We start from the raw sequence: 9,008 nt of genomic DNA on the forward strand, positions 1-9,008 counted from the left end.
CTGACATCTAATCCTCTGGTTGGGTAAGGGTTGAGGCCGGCTGAGCAACTTATAAGGGAATGTGTGTGTAATGCAGCCAAGCTGTTCAATGAAGCTGGCTTACAGAAGCCGGTGGGGACACATGTCCACATTAAGGTGTGGCTTAGAGCGCAGTTCTACCCAAATAGTATCATTTTAAATTACTGCTGAAATGACGCATACATTTCTCTTTCTCACATACTGAGATATCTCTATTTTCTCCACAGTTCCCTGGATGTTTGTCTGTTTTTTGAGGCACTGGGCATCGAACAGGATGGACGTTGGAGCTAATCATTTTTCACACAATTCACACTGCACTGCCTCCAGTTGCTGTCAGTCAGAGGATAGGAATAAGCTTCGCCTAAGGGCAAAGTTAAAATTGTCTCTTTCAATAACTTCCTATATAGCTTTCCTCTACCCGTCATGGGTAAGACAATTAGCAATAATACATAATGTGAGGGTAGTTTATGTGCTAGTTTATGTGTGTATTAACGTATTTAACATGAATATAAATGTGTATGCGAGTGTGTCTATGTGTCTCTGCAGTGTGTGTGTGTGTGTGTGTGTGTGTGTGTGTGTGTGTGTACACACACTACACGTGTGTGGTTGCAATAAGAGACGCTGACATAATCCTGCTGGAGAGCAGGATGCGGAGTGCAGCCAAGTTTCTGTCCATGAGCCGCTACCAGTGGCTCTCCACAATAATCCAGCCTCTCTGAGAGGAGAAAGCAAATGGCTGCAGGCAAAGCAGATAAATATTTACTTCTCGTTGACCCGACAGGCTCCACTCTTGGGATTTTTATCACAGGCCAGATGCACAAGAGGCCAGACATCACATCACACGCTGACCACATCTCATTATAGATGGAAGCACACATGCTGTGTGGAAGAAAGTGAATGGGGTTTTAATGTTACAACACGGTATGAGCCTGTATACTACAGGGAAGAGCTGGTGCTAAAGACAGAGAAAAGAAAGAGAGAAGGACAGAGGTGGGGCTACACAAGATATTGTGCTGTCCACTAGAGTTAAACAGGCTATTAAAACAAAAAGGCTCCCTGCAGTAACTGTTAAGTCCAGTTGCTAGTTGGCCGGGCCTGCAGTGTGGGACTCACGATAGTTACCCAACAGTGCCACCAACAGAAGTTTAGGGAGACTTGCCCAAGTCTGTTCGAATCATTGGGGTCCCAGAGTGACTTGTTAGTTCGTTTCAGTTTGTATCCACTGCTGAAAGGATGAACGCTGTAACATTGTAGTCAAGAGGGTGATGACTACAGGCTGTCCTCTACACAAGAGAACTGCAAGGTTTTCATGACTATTCTGAAGCAAAATGCAACATTCAGCTCTCTTCTCAACACATTTTGTTTTGGTTAAGTTACCACAAATTAATTTAAGGTTGGAACTGGCCAATAATCTGATATGGAGAAAGCCAGGCTAATTGCTGAAAGACCATAGACCTGATTGCTGATTGTTTACTGGAAAACAGCATATCCAAGATCATTGAGATATTCGAGAAAAGCTACAATTACTGTAACTAATTTCACTGATAAATCACCAATAATTCTCAATGTTTTACTAGGCATATCTTTCACATTTTTAGTTACCAACCAAGACAAAGATACTCAAAAACATGTTCTTCCAATTGCATCTATTCAAATCTGATACCCAATGAAATGTATTATTTTACTCATATTGGCCATCCTGCACTTACTCATTTCTAACAATTTTACCGTGTTGTCTGCAAAATCCTGGACAATGCTCTTAAGACATGCTCTGAAATAAGATGCTGCAGTACTCTGGGTAATTGTATTATTAACTAGGCAGTGGCAGGAGCTGGAGGAAGTGGAACACAGTTCTTTGATGTGAAGAGGGGCACAACCGGGGAAAATTCTCACAGCCACTCAGCGCTGGGTCTTCGGAGTGTCACTCTCAGCCCCACCAGGTGTTCCGGCCTGCGTGGATGCCCTTGAATGATCAAGTTCACCCGGTCAGACAGGGAATTATCAGCCAACACTTCCATCAAATGCCTTAAAAAAATGCATTTGGCCAAATTATATTGATTAATTATTATTGAACAAATGTTAAGATGTGAAAACGCTCGTGGCAGGAGGCAGTTTGCCATAAAGAAGAAATAAGCGCAGCATCCACTGAGCTCCACTAGCCCCTGCAGGAAGGAGATGAGGAGCCTGTCTGTTTAAATAAGAAAAAATTAGTGTCTACTTTACTCTCTGTGTGTGTCGCTAGCACAAAGTCAAATTGATTATTGATTGTAACGCTAGCTGTGACAGTTGAGGCATGCTCCAAAAGTTTACAAGGGATGTTATCCACAGCCACCCTGCACACATTATTCAGACTGAATACATTTATAATGCGACCCCATTTCCTCTTCATGAGGCCATGCCATCGCTAAAGCCAGTCTACTTTCGACAGCTTGCCCTGTTCAGAAATGAGGAAACTCAATGGCACGCTGGTAATGAGCCAAATAGTTCATACTAATTATTCCAAACAGTCCAAATGTGTGTCCCTCATGAAAATGATTTTGGAATGGGAACGAACCCTGGAATCCTGGGTATGCGGCACTGCAGATCACAGCAGGCTAAGGGCCACTCACCGCTTATTAGTAGCCCTAATTTAACGTCTCACAAGCCCACAGCTGGGCAGGATGATTGGTGCGTGCCATGGGCCACATTTTAATTAGCAAAGTAGCGGCTGGCCCCGGGTCACAGGTAGAGCAGATACACCAGGGGATGGGATGGGATGGGGACTGGGAAGGGGGCTATTTTGAACTGGCGTAATGGAGATTCTTTGTAGCTCCCAGTAAAACATCACAGGCTCTGAACTTCTTAGACACTGAAATAATGACTAGGCCCAAGAAAAGAAGGCTACGAGCATAATGTGTGCAAAGACTGGCCATCTTATATCCAACAGATACATTGCAGTCAGTTTTCATATTGGCCTCAACTGACTGCCAGCCTTTGCCTGGCTACATATGAACAGTGTATGTGATTTTCATCACGAGCTCAAAACTGGATTGGAGTGTTTATACCCGCGGTGCGCGTGATCCCTGTGGCAAGTTAACATCTGCCCTCAGCACATTTTCAGCCCACGTAGAAAGCCAAATGATCCATCTCCACCAATCACTGTCGCCCCAGCCAGCGGCGAGGACAAACCAATCTCGGGCCTTTGTGCGTATTGACGTGGTAACAATGGGACCCTGAGCATGGCACTCAGCTCAAAAATCAAGATGATCATGCAGAAAAATAAGTGAAAGAGGTTCAGTGTCTCCCTAAGACCTTCAACCATCTGCTTTTCTGCACGCAGATGTAGTCTCAAAATACCAATAAGCACCCTCCCCGTCAGAGCTGGAAGCCTATTTGTTGTCCCTTATCTTTCAGTGACATTCAAGCGCATGTGACAATAATGAAAGGTCTGACAAGAATATTTGGATCATTGTATCCTCGCCGAGCAACGGTTCGATGTGTGACTGCGCTCAGGCAGAAACAATCTGCCAGATGTGACCCCTAACACAACGTCGTAATTCCACTGAGTTTCTGTCTGCCTCTCCTCTCACGGCGGCTTGGAGAGGCGGGCAGGCGGGCGGGCGGTGCCAGGCCGTGAAGGCGTTCCAGTGGAAAACAAACGTATCTCTGCGCCACAGCTCTGGAACCGAGGGGCTTGCATGCCTTTAGCGCAGCATTGCAGCACCGTTCTCTTGATTCTGCTCTGTGGAGACAGGGGCTTGGAGCGTCTCCGTTCTTGTCTTAATTCAGAAGTCAACACAGAGCAAACGCTGGCACTCATTAATCTTCATAGCCTGCGCGCACCCCGGCGTTTTTCTGTGACGGCTTAGAATGCACAGTCACCCCCCCCTCAACGGCAAACAAGGGGAGAGACTCTGCTACTAGGCGGCAGCACCATAAAAGTACAGCGCACACATGACAACAGAATTAGTCAAAGAGATTGTTTTTCTTGCGCTGCCACTTAGAAGGACTTGCGAGTGTCACTCTTCGCGGCCGTGCCGTGGGATTGCGTCGCTGGCAAAGGCGCTGATGAGGACCGTGCATGCAGGAGAGCAGCTGGAGCCGTGAGAAGACACCAGGCTCAGCACTCTCTGCTGTTTATTCGCACCGAATCAGCTATCACTCTCAGGAGGGGCCAGATGGGGTCCAAGCCCAAGAACAATCTGTGCATGTCTGTCTGGATGTCATCTCACCATGACTGTAGTTTTAAATTGTTTCTCTTATAGGTTTTGAATGACTGATTTCTTAAATAGAAGGTATGCAACATAGACCTTTCTTTTCCATCACAACAAAGGGCACCAAGTGTTACTGTAATTCATGATACAGGTGTGTGTGTGTGTGTCTGTGTAGGTGCAGGTGTGTATAAAGGTATGAATACAGAAGTATGAGAATGGCATGGGGTGAGAGCTGAACAGAGGATAATGGAAGCCATGTAGGATTCTTTCAATTTTGTCACTTTTCATCCTCCCCCCTCCTAGGCTGTGGGAAAGGCAGTCACCTACATGCATGATAATTAGTTTTATTCCATGAGGACCTACAGCAGCTGGCATAGGTTCCAGCAACCTGGGAGAAGAAAGTACAAACCTTACATATGATGCCCTACTAAGACTACTTCTCTGCCTTCTTTATGATAAGATGCTGAGCCACCTTTAGTACACGACAAGTGATAACTTTTAGCCTCAGGTCAAAGTGCCATCAAAGGTCAGAATATTGTTAGGACTTTGGTTATTACAAAGCACATGGAAATGACCGCTTAAGCCATAGATGAACTTGCTTTTTGACCAAGCATTCAGGTACGTTTGTTTGTACAAAACCGGCTCTGTTGTGGACAAAACCTTCAGTAATATGTGAGCACTGCGTGTGTTACTGGAGATCTCCATTTCAGGGCAGACCACAGAATTCAGACCCGGAGTCGTAAATAAAGCCGGTCTTGCATGCTCATGTACAGTGAAGTACTGCACCTATATTACTGACCCAAACATTAATGTGTATATTGCGTCTTGTGTTCGCATCACATTATTTTTTGAGGATGTACACGACCAATACACAAAATGGATGCAGGATGGTATATTGGTGGTATAAATCCAAAGAGAAATGCAGTCCAAATGTCACACGTTTTCCTCTAGTCTAGACACACATATGCCAAACTCAAGGAGGAGAAAATAGAGCTGTGCTCCCACACAGGGCCTGACCTCATTGTCTGCCATGATGCAAGGGCAGGTGGGCTTTTATCAATTAGCGAGACAGTTACATCACTGAAGCCCCCACCTACCGAGCAGTGCTTTCCTTACCATGTGACCTGGCCTGGTGTAGCAGTGCACCGGCTTTAAAACAGGGAAAATATATAGAACTAAATAATGGAAAGCCTTTGTGTGAAATGACATTGAGAGGAATGGGCTCTAAGATGTGACAAAATCAATGGGCGGAAAAGAGCTATGGTCTTCATAAGGAGTTTTAGCACAAGCCCCACTGTACTGTCTCAGTCTCATAAATACTTTTTTCAGAAGATAACCTAATAGTACAGAGTCTGATATCCACTGATCGAATTACCTTTGGAGTGAGCTGTAATTCATCAGTGTTTCCTTTTCATTTAAGCATGCTACACTTTAAGCATCAAATATGTGTAGCTTCAATTAGCTCACATTAACTTAATATGAAACATCATTTCTAAATTACTTTTATGAGGGATTTGGGAGATGAGGGCTGAAAAGCGATAAAATAAGCCAATGACAGACTTTCAAGGAGGTTTAAGAGCTGAGAAATTGAAGCTATTGTGTTGGTCATGAATGCATGAAATATTAGTAAGTGGGAGACGGATGATGCTAAGCAATGAGGCAGAGAGCAGCAGTATATGTGTCAGCCACAGATCACAGGAACTCAATCAAACCCCATGGACTCTGCTATAAAGCATTTCCATATGAAAGGCTAGGAAAGGTCACCCTTTCTAAATAGAGAAAATCGAATAAATCTTTGCTGGTCGGTCAAAAATAAAACTGGATCATGGTGGCTATGCAATAAATGAATAGGTAACGATGTATCTACTTGCCATTACTATTTTTTCCTTCCACATGCTGTCCCGTTTTTTACCACATTATAGTTTACCATGTATGGTAGTTTCTCAAGGTCAAAGATATTTCATATCCAAGTTCTTGCATGCATCTGTGATCAGAGGAACAGTGGGGAAGCATCTCCACACATTGCACTGCCTCAGATATGAGGAGGAGAGGCTCCTGGGGATTTAATCAAGAGCTCCGTTCATCCATCTATGCACTGCCTAAGTATTCATGTATCTCAGATATCATAGACTTGAATGAGAATATGTGCATGGGGGAATGGATGTCACTGGATCATTTTGAGGCCAAGGGAGAGGGGAAAAACACATCTTTCTGACTACTGTTTTAAGAATCCTTTGCACTTGGGGATAGCAAAAAGAGTAAAAGCATTTGTGGTCAAACTTCATCATTAGCCAAATACGGTTATCAGGATATGCACCAAATGGTACACAGTTTTGGCTTTGTTTAAATTTTGCAACTCTAAACCTCTTTCCCAAACCTTTCAATCTCGTAAGCTTCCTGTCTCACCAGTGGCGGTCCTACCTTGACAACCATCAACCAAAGGTCAAAACGAAACCAATTCATTTTGGTGTGCAGATTTGTTTTGTACACAATGTTATGAATGAAATGTGCTGTTTTGGAGGTAATTAGTATGAGTGACTTTAACCTACTAATTTTGTTAGTTGTGTGATATTCCCCGCTCCTGTAGGGAGAAGGAGACGATCTCCAGAGGTGAATCCCCCGGCCGCCCCTTCTCCTTTCCCTTCTGAACCTCTGTGTGGGAGACCTTCTCAGCAGCAAGCACGGGCGCCTAAAAAGTAGCCTATAAAGGGCGCCCACTCACCACACGGTGACATATGATTGACGTGCAAATGAGCGAGAGAAAACTGATTAGCGCAAATGAAAGCTAAAAAATACTCTGATTTTTTTGGGAGCGCTCATGCCGGCAAGATGCCGCCCTGAGCGGCTGCCCATACAGCCCTTGGTTTTCACTCTGACATACACCATCAACTGTGAGACCTTATATAAAGAGATGTGTACCTTTCCTAATAATGTCCAGTGAATTCATTTAGGCACAGGTGGACTCCAATCAAGTTGTAGAAGCATCTCACAGACCATTGATAGAAGTAGGATGCACCAGAGTTCAATGGCAAGTGTCATAACAAAAAGTGTGAATACTTATTTAAATGGAATATTTCAGTCTTTTATTGTTTTATACATTTACATTTTTTGTGAGGTGTTGGAGTATTGTATGTAGATTGATGAGAAAAAAATAAATAATTTAATCCATTTTAAGATTAGTCTGAAACATACAATAACAAAATGTGGAAAAAGTGAAGCGCTGTGAATACTTTCCGTATGCACTGTAGTACATGCAAACTGTAAACTACATTACAGCTAACTAGCCAATGTTATTCAGAATACTAATTACAAAATTAGCTAATAATGTACCCGTATACTTTTGTAATAGAAATGTATAATCCAACGATCAGAATCAGTAAATAAATCTTACTAGGACGAAGAGGTCCTGTAGATTCATCCAGAATTTATTTTACGACACTGACCAGCAAAACAATGTTTGACTGAAAATGAAGTCCTAATTCTGCTGTGCTACACTGAAAATACTCAAAGAAAACCGAGCTGATGCTGCTCGCCAAGAGTTCCCCCAAATGTATCTGGCTACTTGTACTGTCAGAAGCAGCCTTTTGCAGGATTTTTATTTAGTTCAGACTGAATAAAACTGTCCATTTGTCGGTCTGTGCCTTTGCATGGACATAAGGTATTCAAGGCCCATAAAAGGCTTGCACTACTTTGATGAATGGCTAAGGGGGAAAAAACAAATGTACATATAGTCTAGTGTTAAAGCAGCTGTTTCTAAGAGTCAATACCTCTGAGGAGAATGGAGGTGTGCTCTAAACCTGGACCACCAGCCTGTGCGATGTGGCATTGGCACAGGCCAACCCAAAGCCCTGAGGAAATGATCTCCATTGGAAGTGTATTGAGCACATTTGAAAAATAGTCTCAGCCACCCCACCTCTGGCACATTTCTCTTGATATTCTGAGAAAAGTAATTTTTGATTTTCCTGGTTAAATTATTGCCTCCCTATCCAAAAAAATGAATACCCGTAGGCCCTTTACATTTAAGCACACTTCATTAATTTGATCTCAATAGTTGTTCTGCTGATGGAGTCTGATTTTGTGTAGTGTCTTAATCATATTTGAATAATTAATACCTCATGCGAGTTAAACAAATTGCTAGCATCCTTTCAGTGGTGCTTATCTGATGAAAAGGCTGAAAGAATTGGTCTCACAGCTAGTAATTTAGAAATGTACAAATGTTTGTAATGCCGTGACAATTTGCACTACAACTCTTAGAGACAACTTAATTACTCCAAAAGAAAAGGACTTCTGCTTTCTGTTACAATTTGTTACAAAAGAACAGCTTTGGTCATTTTCATAACAAGGGGGCTTCTGTTATCTGCTGATTTGTATTCGGAATATATGTGTGTGGACAACAAATCTGTAAACATCATTGCACTGATTAAATTAAGAGCTGATACTTAAGGGGGTATGTACGACCTGTAAGAAGGTGTAGGAGCAACTGGAGAGACTGAAAGGAGAAATCCGGCGATCTTCATTTCTCAAGGTCACCGAGTACTGTCTGTATGGAAAAAAAAGAAAATCGGTTTTACCTGGCTCGAGTTGTTAGTTCCTACAGCTAACGTAGCCAGGCAGCTACAGCACTACACTCTGGGTGCATGCTTGTTGGCCCCATGTACACAGAGTGTAGCACTGTAGCTGCCTGGCTGCTTTAGCTGTAGGAACAAGCAACTCGAGCTAGCAAGGTAAAAAACCTTTCATACCAACAGTACTCTGTAACCTCGAAAAAACGGAGATCTGTGTGAAACATCACTGGAT

This window comes from Alosa sapidissima, chromosome 24, assembly GCF_018492685.1.
Source record: "Alosa sapidissima isolate fAloSap1 chromosome 24, fAloSap1.pri, whole genome shotgun sequence".
Classification (NCBI taxonomy): domain Eukaryota; kingdom Metazoa; phylum Chordata; class Actinopteri; order Clupeiformes; family Clupeidae; genus Alosa; species Alosa sapidissima.